Source organism: Delphinus delphis, chromosome 3 (genome assembly GCF_949987515.2).
Source record: "Delphinus delphis chromosome 3, mDelDel1.2, whole genome shotgun sequence".
In the NCBI taxonomy this organism is placed as follows: domain Eukaryota; kingdom Metazoa; phylum Chordata; class Mammalia; order Artiodactyla; family Delphinidae; genus Delphinus; species Delphinus delphis.
In genome coordinates, this window is record NC_082685.1 from 79,375,689 (window position 1) to 79,395,334 (window position 19,646).

Genomic DNA, 19,646 nt, shown 5'->3' on the forward strand with positions numbered 1-19,646 from the left:
AAATACTTCAGTGATATAGTATCCAGGTTGGTTGAATCTGTGAATATGGAGGAACTGTGGAGATGGAGGGCTGACTCTAAGTTAATGAGGATTTTTGACTGGAAGGAAGGTTGGCACCCCAAACCCCCATATTGTTCAAGGCTCCACTGTATATCATCTTAAGGTGGTGTTGTTATTAACATGATTGATTCTAGACCTGCCTTTATATAAGAACTATTCTTAGTTTTAAAATTTCTTGAAAATATATTTGCATGTGTGTGTATGTGTGTGTTTTGGGGTATATATAAATGGCTGGAGGGCATTAATAAATCATATCAATAATTGATAGAAGCCTACATCTGCTACGTTGCTAGCTGGGATGGCCTGCCTACCCTGCCTCCCATCTCATTTTGGATAGTAGAAAGTCAAAGCCCAGAGAAGTGAGGTGCTCCACTTGAGGCCAAATAACTAGCGAGTAGTGGAACCAGCCCTGGAACAAAGGCCTCTGCTCTGTCTGGCCTCTGCTCCTTCCACAACATCACACTAATTCTCTACTATTGTTACATTGCGTTACAGCAACTGGCATTTTTTGAGAGCAAGGATTAGACAGAGATTGAGTAAAACATACACATTGTTCAAGATCACTGTGTCCTCAGAAATGCTCAGAATCTCCCAAAAGTCAGAGAGGGGGGAGGGAAGGCAGCATGAATGTTTACAGTCACAGGATGTGAAGCACTAAGCATGTGTCTGTAACTTATCCCCAAACTTGAGTATTTATTTCCTCTTCTTTATGCTTGTAAAGCAGCAAGAAGATACAAGCTGTCCCATTCAGAAACCACAGAGAAATGCTTCCGTGATCTGAGGCTGCCTGTAGCATATGGGATAAATTCTTTGGATTTAAGATGCAAACATTCAACAGACCATCCTTCCCTCCCAGAGTCTCCGCCTGTGACACTGGGCCCTTGGGAAGGACTGGCTGGCTGTGCTTGCCTTGGGAAGGATAGGTCTTTCCCTCCCTTCCACCCCTACCCCAAGAAGGGTCTTTTCTTGGCAAAGCTGTGAAAGGTCAGTAGTAAAACTGGCACGCTCAGACTCTCCTTGGCTGTTTCTTAAGGTTGGAAAGTGAACGATATAAATGTCTAATTAGAGAAGAAAGACACTTGCACATTTAATCTTGGTGGGGCCTGGGGATCACACTAGGTCTCATTCTCGCCTCTGCTACCCCCGGTCTTCCCTGACACTTCTCCTATTACTTTCCGACAGCCGTGCCAGTCACTGCACTTGAGCAGCTGAGCCGCGGTTTGCTGCTGCTGTCATTGATATAGACAAGACATGAGGACCAAAGCCTGGGTCAGGTTTCTTTTGTACTCCATGGGAAAAAGCCATCAATTCAAATTCCGTCAAGGATCATCATGAGACTTTAGGCTCTGCTAGATTCATCTATAGAAAATTCCCTCCCTGAAAGACAGACTGAAGTGTTCAGATAGGTTTCAGTAGAAACTACCAGGCTGTCATCTTCTGGGGAGGCGTGATTTTTAAAGCAAATTAGCCATCGGTATTTTGATGAGTTTCAGCTTCTGAGCTTTTTCAACAATGTGTGGGAACTTTAGAGTACTACTCTTTAGATTTGAAAGCAAATATGTGAATACTCCACAAGTGTTCCTAGTTCCCAGTCCTGTAGGGGTAAAACACTGGGGAAGAGGATATGAAAAAACAAACATCAAACAGGCCCAAGTGGAAGTGTTAGGCCATTTTGGGGTTGGGACAGGTTCATGATCTTGTCTAATCACCAATTATCCCATTCATTTGAGAGAAGAAATCTCAGTCTTTTTCTTGCAGGGTGTCAGGGACCACATGGTAGAGTTAAAAAAAAAAAAGAAGTACAATTAACAGTTAAAGGCTTTTCAGCCCAAATAGCAGAAATTATCCTTTGCATTCCAAAAACTTTGCCAGTAATTCAAAGGGATGAGGATAACAACAAGCTGGGTTTCATGCCTGATCACCTCTCAACCCTTTGTTGAAGAAACCCAGCATGTACCTGGATGACTGACTTCAGACACCACAGTGGTATTTTGAATTCAGACCTCGGAACATGCTGCCTGCTAGGGGTAGCTCCCAGCGCTGCTTGGTGGGAGGCCTCAGCACCCACGGCTTAGTTTTTCACTCCCCTTCTGGCAAATTAGCATACTTCAATAAAAAAAAAAAAACCCCAAAATCTTATTAAAAAGAAAAACACATAGAACAAAAAACAAAACAAAACAAAAAAACCCGGAGACTTGTTTCAGGAAGGACACAACATCGCGCAAGAAGGAAAATCCCAGTAGCGGACAGGGAGGCCCTGTAAGGAGACGCGCGCTGGGGGCCCAGTCTGGGTGCTGGCGGGAGGCGCACACAGCACGGCGGAAAAGCAGGGCGGCCGAGGACCAGCGTGGCCGCAGGCACTCCGCGTTCGCACCGAAGGCGTTCCGTCTGCCGTTTTCGCAGAGCGGGAACAGCCGGCTCCACGCCCTGCCTGCTCGCAGGGAGGGTACAGGCTGTACGGGATCAGGGAGGAGGCAGATGGCGGCTGGTTCTGTCATGACAAGGACTGAGCTCTCCGTTGGAGCAAAGTGTCTTCTTCGTGACGGAGGTGGTTATGCTCCCAGGGACCGCGCCTTCTTCTCAGCTGTTGTGGGTGTTTTCCCCCCCGCAGGGCTTCTTGATCTCCTAGAGCAGCTCCATTCCTGCGCAGAGGATGAGCCACGGGCCTCCCTCCTACAGGGGATCAGCCCCGGGAAGCCTTCTGTCTCCCACTCTCTCCTTTTTGGCCTTTCATGCAGATTGTATCTTGATTTAAAACTCATCAGAGGGGTGACAAATGCAATCAAAACGGCAGAGAGCCAAAGGGAACAGCCTATTAATAAAGGGATAATAATTGGAGTACAGATAAGGATCAAAGTCAGCAGACTGAAAGCCAGGATGGGTGGCCAGGTGTGTTCTCTGTATTTTAAGGCCTGCTCTTAGGCGGAGGTTTTGACACTGGTGATGTCCTCGGCATAAAGTCCAAAGAGCGAGAAATGTTTCTGCTTGGGCTTCTCAGGACACATGGCATCCACTTAGGGCTTCCCACATGTAATCTATGCAAACTTCTTGAAATCTCTTTCTGTACTTTTAGGCTCTTTTTACGGTATGGGAAGGATTTTAAACCACTCTCGGACTAAGCCAGGAACAAGTGGTTTCTTTTTTAAAGCTCTAAGTGCTGCCCCAAAGCCATTTAACAATTATCTTGTTAATTGGGAGACTTTAGATTTTGTTAATTGGGCTCCAGTATTTCTCCATACCCTTCCCAATTAACCCAGTTTCATTTTGAGACAGGGAAATTCCCCAGCGGAGGTAATCCCTTTTAGTGCAGGCTTCTCACAATGCAGAGATTTTATTTTTCTAACAAACGAAACAAAGAAGGAAAACCTTAGAATCGGCCATTGGACATGAAGCCCATAAAAATAGGTGAGCAGAAAGGAAGTTCCCAGTGTGCTGCAGGGGCCAGTGGCTGAGCGAAAAGGACAGAGGTCTTGGGATGATGGTACCCTGCTAGAGTGGTTCTCGCAGAGTTGAATTCTGAGTGCCCCTACCAAGCGAGCAGGATAAAAAGGGAAGAAAAATAGAAGCAAATGAAGCCCAAACCAGCTGCAGGCCCAGATGATGCAAAGAGCGGGCGATTGAGTGTTCTTCTCATGGATTATGACAAAGTCTCGAGATGGTTTATATAGAGCTAAATTCCCTTTTCCCCCCTAATTTTCATTTTTCCACCTTCAGCTTCTCCTCACATTTATTTTTTTAAAAACAATATTTTTTGATTTGGTTTTCATTTCCCGTATTTGGTTCATGCCCTGTCTCTGAATAGCCCACTGTCTCATGTCCTTTCCTATATACTTTATTTTCATTTTCTAGTCTTTTTCTATTCTCCCATGATTTCCTGAGCTACTAGCTTTCCAACAATTGAGAAATAAAGCATCTTTCTACAACAATTTTTGTCTTTTATCTTAGAGGCAAAGCTTGTTTGTTTATTAAAAGACATGAGTTCGCTTATTAAATAGTCACAGCAGCTAGTAGGTTCTAGCCACGGTTCAAAATGCTGGGAATATACATTTGAATAAGGTAGTAAAGGCAGCTACTTTTTACTGACCATGTACTCTATTCCAGGCACAATGCTTAATGGTTTCTATTTTTTCTTCTCTGCTAATCCTCGCAGCCAGCTTTATGAGGAAAGTTCAATTTCCCGCATTTTCAGACCATTGCCTTTAAGTGTTGGGACCACAGTGTGAACCCAGCAATTTGGTTATGGAGCCCTGCCTTTAACAGCCTGCTCTACTACCTTCCTTACTCCCTGCCATAGTGTAGCCTGCAGTTCAGTGGAGGTGACTGTTAGGTTAAGTGAGGAGTACTGCAGTAGAATGTGTGGGTTGCTGTGCTGAGCCATCACGTATAGTTGGGCAGGTTGCACACTGCACAACTCCAGGAAGTGTCATTCATATATCCCTTAGAAATATATAGTGCTCTATCAGGAGACACAAACCATACAAATAATTTAAATGTGGAAAATTTAAGAAGAAGAATTTTTACCTAGTAATGGAGATGAACTGCTAAAGGAGGGTAAAGAGATTTTTAAAGAATAACAGGAATGGCAGATATAAGACTTTAGTATTCTGATTCCTCTGAAATCAGAAGGGGCTTATAGCATGAAAAATTTTTTTCAGCAATTGTAAAGAATATTTCACTAACATCTCAAATGCAAATTAAGACTTTACATCACATATCCAAATTAAGAGGTGTCAACAGGAAATAGTGTGTCTGAGAGATTTTATTTCCCACAAGGAAACTGACTTCAGCGTGCTCATGTGTGCCAGGCCTCCAGACCAGAACTTCCTCTGGTCACAGTCAATGTCCAAACCACCACTGTGGGTGAAATGACACAGGGACAAGTCATATTTAAAAATTAGCCTGATGTTGCTTCCAAGAGTTGTAAGATAGCTTGTATTGTGATTAGCATTTGCCCCTCACATTATATGGAACAAGTAGCTTATTCAAGAACCAGTGAAATCAATTTGTGGTTATGTTCTAGTTCACCTTTGTTTTCTGGGAAGACTTAGGGCTCATAGTTCAAGGATGGAAGTAACCAGAGGACCTTGTAGAGGATAACATGACAGCCTGTGTTTTGCAACGTGGAGGCCTCTGCACTTCGTTCAGTCTTACTGTAAATGCAGTTTCCATAGGGTAATACTATGACTGCATCATCGTGACCAGGAATCGACAAGCACATCCTAGGAACAGGTGGATTGGATTGCTTAGGTAGGTATCAAGACCTGAGTCATTGTACCAGTACATTTGGTGCCTGCTGTGGTCACCAGCCCCATTTAAATGGTAATTTCTTCCTCTAGCTTCTACTCACTTATTTCTCTATGTAAGCAGACGCATTACTGGACCACTGAGGCACCCCCAAACTTGAGGCTGGGAAAACCTCAAATGGCCAATCTTAAAAAAAAAAAAAAAACCCTAAAACAAAAACCAGGACCTCTCTCTCCTCCTGTTCATTTTTTCCTATTAATTCAGCAAGGTATCCTGTAACAGCATCGTTGGAGCCTTCCTCCATTCCATAGGAAACAGTGTTAGCATGTACTATTCGTTACTTGGCTGGCTGCAAGTTAATTACTCTGCTTATGGTGGGGAAAGTACAAAAAAGCATTGAATCAAGGCATGGCAGGCAGAACTTGCCCCTGTCTTTTTCCTTTTTCTCTTGTCGCAGTGTCATAACGAACTCATGGATTGCAGAAGGCTGAAGATTTGTTTGTTTTGCTTTTATCCAAAGGCAAAGCAGTGTGCTTCGGTGTTTGTATTTGTGAAATTAGAAAGCATAGCTCAGACTATCAAGAGAAGGTGAGGGTTGGGAGTATATGCCCATGACTTTGCATACTGTATTTTTCTAGGTCTGTGATACATTTGTTCTTTGAAAAACAATAAACGTGATTTCATGTAGAAATTCTGAGAATAGTTTTTTTTTTGAAAGTAGAAGGTGAAAGATTTATTTGATCTAAAGGGAAACCATAGTATAGTCTTGTTTTTTCAGTGTAGTGATGAGATGCCAATTCCTATAGACTTGGAGGGGACTAAACAAACAAAGCTGACAGAATAAAGGCTAATGAAGCCCAAAAGGGAGAAAACTGCATTTGCATGTTACATGTATATACGGGTTTTCACTGGGTAAACACTGTCCAAGAGGGAACGGAAGAAAGATCACTGACAGGATAGGACACAAGAAAGTGTTTGTGAAATATTCTGGTAGCCTCCAGTGCTTGTCTGTTTGCCATTCTCAGACCTGGATGCTTTTGCCTGATTTCCCTTTTCAAAGTAAGGCTTAAAAAAACTCCAGCTTTATTGAGGTATAATTAACGTATAGTAAATCACACATATTTAAACTACATCATTTAATATGTTTCACATATGTATACAGCCTCACCACAGTCAAGATGTCAGATGTTTAAGTGACTGAAATAAATATTAAAGGCTAAGCTGATATGTATCAGGGAGCCTCTGAAGACCAAGTAAGTCCTGCTCAAAGCAGGGCTGGGATTTATGGAGTGAGCAGAAGAGAGGGATACATGTCCTTGTGCTGTGGCTCAGATAGAAGTCTTAGTTTTTAACTTGTGAATCTCACAGCTGGAATCATCAGAGATTATTCCCTTCTTGGTGCTTCTTGCTCAGGACAGGGCAATCTCATCCACATAACTGTCAGAACAGTTCTCCTCAGAGCTATTTCTTGTAATCCTTATGCTCTGTTAGTCAATGTTTGGGGGAAGGAAGGAGTAGCAAATAAAAGTGAGGGGGAGGGAAAGGAAAGGCATTAAGGGTCAAAGCCAAGGGAATCTGAGGTCTTGCTGTCATGATTTAAAAAATCCTTTTACAAAGATAATATCTGTCACCCTCAAAGTTTCCTCATGCTCTATCGTACCTCCTCCCTCCGACTTCTCCCCACAACAAGGCCATCGCTGGTCTACTTTCTTTTTTTTTTTAAAGAAGATGTTGGGGGTAGGAGTTTATTTATTTATTTATTTTTGCTGTGTTGGGTCTTCGTTTCTGTGCAAGGGCTTTCTCTAGTTGTGGCAAGTGGGGGCCACTCTTCATTGCGGTGCGTGGGTCTCTCTTGTTGCGGAGCACAGGCTCCAGACACGCAGGCTCAGTAGTTGTGGCTCACAGGCCTAGTTACTCCGCATCATGTGGGATCCTCCCAGACCAGGGCTCAAACTCGTGTCCCCTGCATTAGCAGGCAGATTCTCAACCACTGTGCCACCAGGGAAGCCCTGATCTACTTTCTGTCACATACATTAGTTTGTATTTTGTAGACTTTTATGTAAATGGAATCTAACAATTTGAACTCTTTTTGTCTCCTTTCATGAGCAAAATTATTTTGAGATTCAGCCATGTTGTTGTGTGTGTACCAATGATAGTTATTCCTTCTTTTTTCTTTTTTTTTTTTTTTTTGCGGTACGTGGGCCTCTCACTGTTGTGGCCTCTCCCGTTGCGGAGCACAGGCTCCGGACGCGCAGGCTCAGCGGCCATGGCTCACGGGCCCAGCCGCTCCGCGGCATGCGGGATCTTCCCGGACCGGGGCATGAACCCATGTCCCCTGCATCGGCAGGTGGACTCTCAACCACTGCGCCACCAGGGAAGCCCTCTCCTAGATAATTTTGTAGCTATCATTGGATTTTCTACACAGATAATCATATTGTCTGTGAACAAAGACAGTTTTATGTCTTCCTTTCCACTGTGCATGCTGCGTTTTCAATTTTACCTTGTAGAGTTCTGTATATCTCTATAAATGTTCTTGAGCTTTTTTTTTTTAAGTAATTAATATGATTTTTGACTCTGATTTTGGAGACTAAACAACACAGATACCCTCCATACATCAAACCCAGCTCTGACCACACCCGTGCTGTCCTCTTTCTTCATGACTGTTCATGAAGTTCGACCAGGATCCATTTGTGGGTCTGGGTAAAGGGGCTGGGATCACGAGGAGGTGAGGTGAGGTGTGGATTATATGGTGTAATTTGAGGGGAGCCACGTGCATCTCTCTAGCTCCATCCAGACATGAAATATTTCCACCAAGAGATTCATTCCTGAAGGTCAACAAAAGAGTCCTGTCTCTTGAGAAATGTAAATATCCCGGAAAGGGCAGTTGAGCTTTGTTCTTGGATATAAGTTGTTACTTGGAAATAGTTTGATCTTTTAGGATCAGTTCTAGGCTTCTGCAAACTGTTGGGCATCTCATTCCACAGTGCTATTAAGAGCACCACATTCTGGGTGTGCTTCTGAAACTTACGAGGGAGGCAACAATGACAATCACTTCATTTCCCTTTAACTGTATCACCTTTATTTCCTTATTTACTGCTTCAGGAGCAAACGGATGTAAAAGCAATCTTGAAACAAAACTGAACAATCAGTCTTATCCACCCCCTGAAATGTATGGCCTAGTTCAACTCTGTATCTCTTAACCTCTCATACTTTCCCTTCCTTTGTCTCTCTATTATGCATTATAGGTAACTTCTTCAGTTGTAACTTCTAGTTTAGTAATTCTCTTTTCAGCTGTGCCTAATCTGTGGTTTAACCCACTCACAGAATTTCTTTTTAATTCTTTTTTAGTTTTTTTCCCCTGAAAATTTTCAATGGTTAATTTTCCTTGTTAATATTTTTATTCCATTTTAGTTTATTTAAACGTTATTTTGTGTTACGTACATATCTGGTAATTTCTAGGGCTCTAATTCTGCTGGCAGTTGTCTCTGCTGATTCTCATTCATGACAGTTTAAATAATTATGTACTTTTGAATCCATGTTCTCTGGTGCTTTATCTTTGGGAGTCTTTTGAGCTTAGATTGATGACATTTCTCACCAGAGTTGATTCAGGTTTGCTTCTAACTGGTGCCCTAGGTGGCTACGAATCTTGGAGTACTTTAAGTTAATGTTTTGCCTATTCTTTTCCTAAACCACTTTGGTGGTACAAGTTCAAATCTTAAACCCTTGTGAGGGCAAGCATGAGGTTACATGTGCTTAGAGAGATGTTTTCCCCCCCTTCCCGAGTCCAGACTAAGACGGACAAATTTTCTTATCATCTCTATTTGTCAGCAAGCAAATTTTATTTTCATTTTTTTCTATTCCAGTCCTCCACTGAATGCATAGCCCTGATACAACCTGGACTTTATGTCAGGGTCTCAGTTCCAACTTCGACATTCTCCTCCTGGCTCCTGTGTGGTGGTCAAAACCAAGGCTCTTTGTTACCAGGACTGGCAAAGATACACACATTGGCTGTAGCAGCCACTTCTCACCTAGTTTCCAGCATCTTCTTCCCTTTTGCTCCTGACCTTTTTCTTATTTTCTTTCAAGCTAAGTTCTGCATTTCAATAGGGGACAATTATATTTTATTCAGCATTTCTTTGGTTTTTGATTTTTGTATTGGAAGGGATTTTACTTTTTTACTCTATCTAGCATACCTTTATATATTAAATCAACTAGAAAGAAATCAGATTTTTTTTCCTATTTAGTATCCAGACTGTTGCTGGAATGATTACCAGGTCCACATGTCAGATGGCCAGATGTCATATAATCATGAGGTACTGCGAGGGATGGGAGGGGGTTCCACTACATGGGAGAGTGGAGTTGACAATGGTGTTCTCGTCTACTTTGCTGCTTTCAGTGTTTTGTAGAGTATGCAGGTTTACATGCATGTGGTTGTATGGGTTTGTGTTTACATTGTCTAGTTTAAATTAATCACCACACATGGCTTAAAAAGATTCCTGCGAAAAACCAGGGACTGAGGCAATGTTACCTGTGCAAGCACATGGAAACAGCAAGAGAAAAGCAGAGTTTACGCTCCTGCACCTAGGATGAGATCTTCATCAGCCTCATTTTTAACCACTACCAGAAGTTGAGGTCATTTCTTGTTTTTTCTGTTTTACTTTCCGTGAAGTTTGGTCTAATATAATTGCCAATTGAAATTCTTTTTTACCTAGCTTTTCATTTACTCTCATCAGCAGTGGTATCCTGTAGAGGAGTTAGAATACACAGGAGTCAGACTTCTGGGTTTGAATTGTGGGGCCACACCTTTCTAACTCTAAGACTTTAGCAAGTTTCTTAACCCCAGTGCCTTAGTTTTAATCATCTGTAGTAATATCTACTTCTCAGGCCTCTTGCGAGGATGAAAGAGGATGTGTAGAGTGGTTACAACAATAGCTAGCATGCAGCTGGTTTAAAAAGAATTACCCTTCCCTCTGTCTTCCTGTTACAGATGTGTTATGATGTAAAGAAATTGTATGTAAAGTTGCATTGTAAAGGGTGAAGTGATATAACAAAACAAAGGATTATGACGGTAACTCTCTAACCCTGGTGCCTTTCTCTAGAGTACATCAGAGTTATAGAAGGGAGAGGAACTTGGTCAGCAGGACAATGTTTAGGAAGGCTCTGGTCCAGTAGAACTAAGTGAAAAATAGTGTTATTCCAATAGTAATATACTCAGTAGTGTTACTATTCAAGGTATTATAACAAATATCTCATTTGCTAGGAAGCTTGAAGGGACTAGTTTCTGGAAAATACTCTGAACTTTAAAAACCCATTTGAATATCTAAACCTTTTGGGAAAAAAATGAAAACAGGCATTCGAATGTAATTTCTGACCTTCATCTGGAATTTCTCTCTTTCTCTGTCAGCCAGTTTTTAAAAACTAAATAGTGGTAAAATAACCTACTGTATAGCAAGGAGAACTCTACTCAACACTCTGTAATGGCCTTTATGGGAAAAGAATCTAAAAAAGAGTGGATGTATGTATATGTACAACAGACTCACTTTGCTGTACACCTGAAACCAACACAGTGTTGTAAATCAACTATACCCCAATAAAAACTAAAGAAAAATTTTACTTAACATTAAAAAAAATTGTGGTAAAATACACATAACATAAACTTTACACATCTTAACCATTTTCAAGTGTATAATTCAGTAGCATTAAGTATATTCATATTGTTGTGCAAGTTCAAACCGATCTTTGAACTTTCCATCTTGGAAAACTGAAAGTCTACACCCATTAAACAACAACTACCCGTTTCTCTCTCCCCACAACCTGTGGCACCAACCACTCTACTTTCTATTTGTACAATCTTTCAGTCAATTTTTAAAACCTCAGGCTGTTTGAGTAGATTCAATGCCTAAGAAGGAACATGGCTTTTTGATATATTTATTTTATGATCAAATTAGTTCTTGGAGAACTGTTAAAAATGTTGAAATTCTCCTCTTCTGTATTTTGTTCTTTGAAGGCATCGCCACTTGATCTCCAATTTGAAAGTTCGATGGCTCTTAGCCATTGGAACTCAAAATTCAGGGCCTGGAACAAGACACTTTAAGGGATGCTTCAGGTTTCTCACTCACTCTAGTGGCCATAACTATGGGATTCCTTTTCACCTCAAAGCCACAACACCACTTTTGAAGGACAGTGACTAGCCATTTGGGCCTCTGTAGGAATCATATAATTTTTAGATTTTTCTATCATACAATTTATGTCACCTTGAAGACTTTTGATTTCAAGAAATTTCAGAGCGGAGTGAGTAGATTGGTATCCATTGCAGTATCTGGTGCATATTAAGTACTCAGTGAATATTTATTATGAGTGATTATGTGATAATAAATAGCTAATTAAAACTGTTACACTGAAGATACGTAGTAGGCTAGACAGTCACCAGAAGGATCGGATCATAAAATAAATAAGAAAGTATCATATTGAGAAAATTATTACAATTACTTACATCATGCATTAGTACCTCTAAATCTATCTTTCACATGGTAATCCATATAGGGGATTTAAATATTTAAATTAAAACTTATTTAAATTTTAATATGAAAAATAGGTTTGATGTTTATACTATTGGGATGGAGTCCATGTCACAATTTGGATTTTTTTTCTCCTTGGGAAAGCCATTTTTAAACAATTTTATTGTTTTTATTGAAATATAGTTGATTTACAATGTTTCAGGTGAGGGCTTTTCTATTTTAAACTCATAGAAAGGAAATAGGTGGCAAACTCTGCCTAGTTATCTTGCAAACATTCCAGTATTCTGGGAGTCAAAGACAGCTGTGTTTTTATTGCCTCCCTGACTCTGACTGCTGTGTGAGCTTGGGACAAACATCCTACCGTCTCTGTGCTCCCCTTTCTTCTCCACGTGTGTGGAAAGAAGATCCCAGTGTCTTTCCTGAGTGAACCTCAGAGCAGACAATGGACATTTGTTTCAATTTCAGCTTAAGGACAAACATCCTTTCTCCCTTTGGCAGTTGCCAGCAACATAAGCTTGTCTCTTCTGAAAGAGGCAGCCTTCTGTGTGGTACGCAGCTACGCTGTGACGGAGGCCTCTCTGTGGCACGTCCTCTGCCAGGGTAAGGCAACTTCGGCTGTTCGTCAGATTTTGTTGTCTATCTAAGGCAAACCTGGCCCCCACCTTTTCTCCCCGTGGAACTCCTCTGCCTGTGGCCTCACATCAATGAGACAAGATATTGTCTTCATGGTCTACCACACTCACTGTCTGTAACTGGACTTCTGCAATTCCGTCAGGCTGCTGACAGACAGGCAGCTGACATCTTCTAAGTGTCTTTCTTTTGTTGAAAAAGATCATCATCTACAGTCTTTGATACAATGAAAAAAAAAAAAAAAAACGGGCAAGGGTATTTTAATTATGTAGGATTATTCCCAGGTCAAGACTGTGCCCATAAACACAAAGGAAAATAATTAAAATAATGCCACATTCTTTTACAGTTTACTTATCTAACTTTTTTTTTTTTTTTAGTCGTTACTATCTTTATCTTCTGAGAAAATGGTGAGGATGCTTTGTGAGGAAAAGGAGAGAGGAGAACTATAAAGTCTATATGAAAAAAAAATACAACAATCAGAAAATGAGGTGTCCTTGACTTAGCAGACTTTTGGCAAGTTTCCTAGCCTGTCCTGCATGTGAAGGGTCTGGTTTGGGTGAAGTAGGGAGGTATGCTGTTACTTTCCCTTTGCGGAGGTTGTGGCTGGCACTCAGAACTCTGCCACTTCTGGCTGTGTGACCTTAAATAGGTGACTCCATTTTTCATGCCTCAGTCTCCACATCTCTAGAATGGGAGTCATAATAGCGTCTTCCTCATGCCCGTTGGTGAGAGGTCCGAATGAGAACTTGTGGATGAATTGTTTTGCTCTGTGACTGTCACACAATAAATACCAAATTAATGATCACTTTTATTTGTTGTATTCTATTACGCTTTTTAATCTGCTTCAGAAAGGCTCAGACTTAGTTCCCTTTTTCTTTATGCTTGGTTCTCCTTTCTCCCAAAAAGGCATTCAATGAATCTTGAGTCTGGAGCATGTAGATGATGATGGCAGTGATGATGATGATGATGATGATGATGATGATGATGATGATGATGATGATGATGATGTAAGGGTACCATTATAGGGAACACAGAATGACAGACAAGCCTATAGGGATTTTATGAGAGCTCCGAATAAGTGGGTGTATGGCAGGCAGATACTCAGCCTTACTCTCCTTCCAGTAACACCTTAAAGAACATACAGTTACTATCCCCACTTTAGAAATGAGAAAACTGAGAATTAGAAATTTAGATAACTTACTCAGTGTCACACAGCTAGACTAGGCAGAGCTGTCTAGCTGCTGAGCCCACACAATCGTGCAAAGAGGAGAAGTAACCCTGTTCTTCTATCTTCACCTGCGCTCCAGCCCTCACGCCAGGCCTTTGATTATTCTGGTTGACTTGGAGCCAATGAGTCACCTCCTGGCATCTGGTTTCTCCAATGGGGCTGTGAGACTGGGTTTAAAAGGAAATGTGAATGACACAGAGCATTTCTCAGGAGTCTTTTCAAAGCCAGTGGTCACTACTGATATATGTGGATGCTAAGACACCACGTAGAACTAAAGGCCTCTGGAGTCGATTTTCCTCAGTTTCTCTAACTCAGATTTTGTGTTCTCCAGGTTTAGTAGGGGGTCACTGACCTCTTTCTTGGGTGTTTGGATTCTTAAAATACTCAGGCAGATGTTTTAGAAATAGGTGGCATATTTTTGGAGATTTGAAGTTTCTGTTATAGTGTGAAACCATTTCAGATCTGTTCAAACCCTGATGAGTCTATGGTATGAATACCAGTGAAACAGATTCTTCTGAAAGAAGTGTGCTTTTTGAACAGTAAAGAAAGTAATGTTTGTTAAGCTCCTGCTTTGGGCTGTCTGTAAAGAGTATCACAAAGTTTGCTCCATTGAATTTCTGAGATACCTCTGCATCACTGAAACGTATGTTTCTAGAAGGGCTAGCACTGTATGTTACTCATCTTTGAATCCATGCCTAGCATACCATAGCACTCCATTAATTTGACGAACACTTGAATGAATGTGTCCTTTTTCACACATCAGAGTACTGACGAGGGACAATGTATCCAATGCTAGGGAGCTTCTCTGCTAATTGATCAATAGCAAGCACAGATTCCTTACAGGCATTGGAGGCTCTGGAGTGTCTGCATAGGAGGGATTTGGAGAAGACATTCTGGTTGGAAGGGAGGGCTCCAGGACAGGTCTAAAAACTCTCTTGGCATAAAATGCACTCAGTTTTTTGTTTTTATTGCATTTATTTGGAGTGGCTTTGGAGATGCTGATAGAGTTAATGCAGAGAGATGAGAAAGCGTTTCAACTTGCTTTTTGGTACCGTGATCATACGTACACTTCTGAAGAAGTGCTCCCAGAGGCTAACCGGACCAACATGGAAATGTACTTGATCTGACTCCTTTCATCAACCCTACGTGAGTCAGCATCCAGTAGAAAAGATGAACCAGTAGTCGGCGGCAACATGATAGCAGAGGAGCCCCAAAAGGAGTGGGCTGTCCCCTGCTCTTGGACTCAGTTGTAATAGGCACTTAAGCTTTCTTTGGTAAAGGAGTTAAAGGTTCTGGCTATGGTAGCAGAACAACTGACCATAGGCTGTTGACCCTTGCAGAAAAGGACTTTTGACCTAAAAGTTGAAAAGGCTATCCATGATGATAAGACGAGCTATAATCATGGAGTGCTAAGGACTTTGTAGATAATGTCTCATTTAGTCCTATCAAGTAGGCCCTGTTTTTAACTCTACAATGTGGGTGAGGAAGTCAAGGCTCATACACAGTACACCACTTGCCCAGAGTCACACAAGTCATCCACGTGAAGCCAGGATTCAACCCTGGGATCCTGGCCCTGTCTGGCTCTTGAACTGGTCTGTGTGACTGCTCACATCTGGGCCTAATAACACCACTACCTACCGGCGGTGTCCTCTAATTGCAGGCCAACAGGAAGTTGTCAGGAGAAACTAAATGTCTAGCCGAGGACTGGGCTGTCAATCCTGACCTCCAAAGGGGTAATAATGTCTCAATAGCACATTAGTGAGTTGTCGTGATGAGTATGCTGTAACGTGTCTCTTCTGACCTCAGGATTCTACAAGCCATTTGCCAGAATGATTTAGGATTATTAACTTTTTGCTTAGGTTAAAAAAATTCAAAGTGCTCAAAGAGAAATGGATTTCCCTTTGCTTCCCAGCCCAAAATACAGATACAATTCAAAATCCTTCAAAATATCTAGAGATTGCTTTGTTTGGTATGATGAACACCAGTAAGTACCAAGATGTGCTCAAGGATTCTATCGCCGGTATTATAAGGTTTGAATTAACTGAAGAGCCTTTCCAACCTGCTAGAAAGCACTATACCTCTTAAAACAAGAGAACACTCTAAAAGTGTTACGCCACCATTCAAGAAATTCCAAAAACTAGTCTCTGGCCCCAGCTGACTTCCGATTTTTTATTTTTGATGTTTCTGTTGCAATAAAAGCCTTCCTACTAGGTAGGATGAACATGACGGTTGCCAGTTGACTGACCCGATCATTTATCTTTAATGTCTGAATGAGAAGTGTCCCTGGCTTAGCAATGGAGTCCCTTGGCAGCGCTGACCAGGGCCCCAGGGAGCCTTGTCAGCAGCAGCTATTACTAATTTAGTTGGCATCTTGCATTATATTTAAAGATCAACACGACTCAGCCAAGTGCTATGGGATTATAAACTGCTCAGGCCAAGGGGGGTCACTCACAGAGCCTCAGCCACAGTCAGAGCGCCCAGTCATATTGTGTTACAAAGATACAGTAAACAGCTCTAGCATTGGAAAGTAGGATGCAGCATAATTACACGCAATTAACTAAGGACTCCTTGGGCAGCAGCCCAACTTGAGACTTTATCTGACAGGGCTGCAGGGCTGGAGAGACAGTGGGGAGAGACCTTACTTTAGCTGAGTTAGGGAAAATAATGTCAAAGGTTGTGGCTGATAGGAGTACATCATGTATAATGAGAAATGAAAAGCTTCTACTTCTGTCTTTTGAACTGACCATCTGAAGTATTGCTTTCAACTATTTTGTAGAATACTATTGCTCCACAGGGCCTGGTTTCGCTCTTTGTGTCCTCTCAGAGGGCTGGAGAGAATATTAAAGGGAAGGCAGAGTAGGAACCCAAGTAGAGGAAAACTCCCACCAGGTCAATTAGCAACTTTAAGGTGGAATCCACACTTCTCTATAGAACAAAAAGAAACAGTCTTAGATGATGATTTGGTATGATCTTTCCATGACAGAAAGCATTGCTAAACTTGGAAATACTTCCCCAATATGAATGCCTTTCCAGACCTTTTTTTTTCCTCTGCCGCTCAGGGCGAATATTAACTTGAAATCCACACTTGTATTTGTTGCATATGCTAATTCCAGATAAAACGCAAGAATTCATTCTGGAAATCTAGGATTTATTTTCTTATATATTTGCTGTAGCCTGGTGAAACTGCTTTGCATGACAACAGAAATGTACTGTTAGGCTGGGGGAAAGCGCTTCTTGAAATGACAGAATGCTGATCTTCCTATAACTTTGAGGATTAAATGTTTGTGTACAGAATGGCTTCTGTTAACTATGGTGGGATTATTTCAGGAAAAAACCATATCTTTCAAGGGAAGAATGAGGATAAAACTATGAGGAAAGAATTATATAGGAATGAGAAAAAACTTATGTAGGCTCTTGGGAAATTAGGGTACCAGTTCTGTGCAAAGGTCAGTGAATGTATTCCTCACTAGCAAACATTGCAGGAAATAGTCCTATGAGAAGTACTGGGAGAAACACAAGACACTAAGGGATCATTCTAAAAATCCAAGACATAAATAACTTTGCTGCACTACATAGGTTTTACCTATTGTTCACTGGCATTTTATTTTATTTATTTATTTATTTTTTGCGGTACGCGGGCCCCTCATTGTCGTGGCCTCTCCCACTGCAGAGCACAGGCTCCGGATGTGCAGGCTAAGCGGCCATGGCTCACAGGCCCAGCCGCTCTGCGGCATGTGGGATCTTCCCGGACCGGGGCACGAGCCCGTGTCCCCTGCATCGGTAGGCGGACTCTCAACCACTGCGCCACCAGGGAAGCCCTGGCATTTTATTTTTAATGGGTATATTCCATCTTCATCTATAACTGGACTACTGGAATATTGTCTTTGCCTCAAACTCATCCGAGGCACAGAGTTCCATCTATCCTCTTTTTACCTTAAAGGATGGGGTTTTCTCCTTGCCTAAGAATCTTCAGACCCTGGTATTTGGCTCTGGTCCTATATGTTTCTCCTCTTGCCGCTCAAGCTCTAAGCTGAAGTGAGACACTTTAATCACTAAAGAGAGAAGTAAGCATCTACATTCTGTAAGTATATATCTGGATCCCGCAAGGTCTTGCCCTCTGGCTCATTCTCTGCAGATGTAAAGGTGCTGGATGAAATTATTTAGGTATTAAGGCTTTCATCTCCCTTCCTTCCTTCCCTCCCTCCTACCCTTTCCTCCCTCCCCCACTCTTTTTTTTTTTTTTGAAGTAGGAAGAAACACTAATTGTCTTTTTTTAAAGTTTACATATTATAGGTCAAATTTTGTTATGGCAACAATCTCCCTGGGGATGATTTTCTAGCCCAGCAGAAGGACCACATTTTGAGGAAATGTTATTTGTGTTGGCTATTGCTTGAAATCAGTTCTAAGACCAAGTTTCCGGTGGAACAAAAGAGGTGCCGTGTGGTAGAGGGCACCCTGGGCTGGGAGACATGAGGCACGCCTGTACCTTACTCTCCTTGTGCGGAGAACCACTGTGCAAACCTGGGACAGTCACTCCACCCTGGGCCTGGGCCTTCCTACCTGTGACACAAGAGCTTCAGATTTAAAGGAACTCTGTACTCTCTCCCATTCCTCATAGCCTACCATTCTCTGTGTTGGTTGACAAAGATTTAACTGGACTTCGGAATTTTCAAGCTTCTTTTTTCTTTGTTGTTTTTTTTTGCGGTTCGCGGGCCTCTCACTGCTGTGGCCTCTCCCCTTGCGGAGCACAGGCTCCGGACGCGCAGGTTCAGCGGCCATGGCTCACGGGCCCAGCTGCTCCGCGGCATGTGGGTTCCTCCCGGACCGGGGCACGAACCCCTGTCCCCTGCATCGGCAGGCGGACTCTCAGCCACTGCGCCACCAGGGAAGCCCCAAGCTTATTTTTTCCTTCCTTCCCTCCTTCCTCCCTCCCTCCCACCCTGCTTTCCTTTCTCCCTTCTTCACTCCCTTCCTCTATTTCTCCTCATCCCTCTCTCCTCCTTTTCTTCATTTTCCTCAAGCATCCGTCTTTACCTTTATTTTATTTCTCTGTTTCTTAGGGCCCATTATTTTACAATAGGGAAATGGAGGATCAGAAGGGTTAAGTGATCTTCTTAAGGTTGCACAGTTAGTGGCTAAAACGCTGAATGCATCTTTAGGGTTGGGCCTCTCTACTGTGTTCCATAATTTCTCTCTTGCTTTGTCCTCATGATTCTTCTTGTAAGAAGTAATAAGAAGTCCTCCAAAACATAAGTACAGACAGTCAGATTGTACTTCTATCTCAGAACACAACAAGGAAGAGGCGAGAGAGGGATGGACCGTGAGAGCTGTACTGCGGCCCTTCACTCTGGGAGATGGGGAAGAATCAGGCTTGGGGAACCTCAGCAAGTGCTGGGGATGTTTGCTTCTTTAAGAAAGAGGGATGTAAGCGAGGCAAGGTGTTTAATAGCTGGAATTTAATTCGTGAAGGCAGTAGGAAAGAGTAACCATTGCGACTACAACCCAAACCACATTCCAGGCTTTGCTCCAAATGCTAGCTGGGTAGCGTGGAGCAAATGACTTCACAAACATCTTAGGACCTGAGTTACTCATAAAATAATGGTTTGTTGACTATCAATATCAATAATAATAACGTAGAATCTGCCTCAAGGCAGGGAGACTGGATCCTTGAGGGCCTCTCTGGGCTCCATGTTCTAAGTTTTGATTTTATAACGGAAAAGTAAACTTGGACAGACATTGCCAAAACTGCTAAAAAGCCTGAGGCACTCTGTAACACAACGATGAACAAAATAATTGGATGGAACCAGGTTTTCATCATTCTGAGCTGAAAAATGATAATATACCTTTGTACTTAAAAAGGTGATTTCTCCCCCTCTCCTTCTGGTTCTTTATAGCATTGCATGGTATTTAAAATTAGAAGTCAATTAAAATAATTTTTTAAATAAACATTTTCCTGGCTCTCGCTT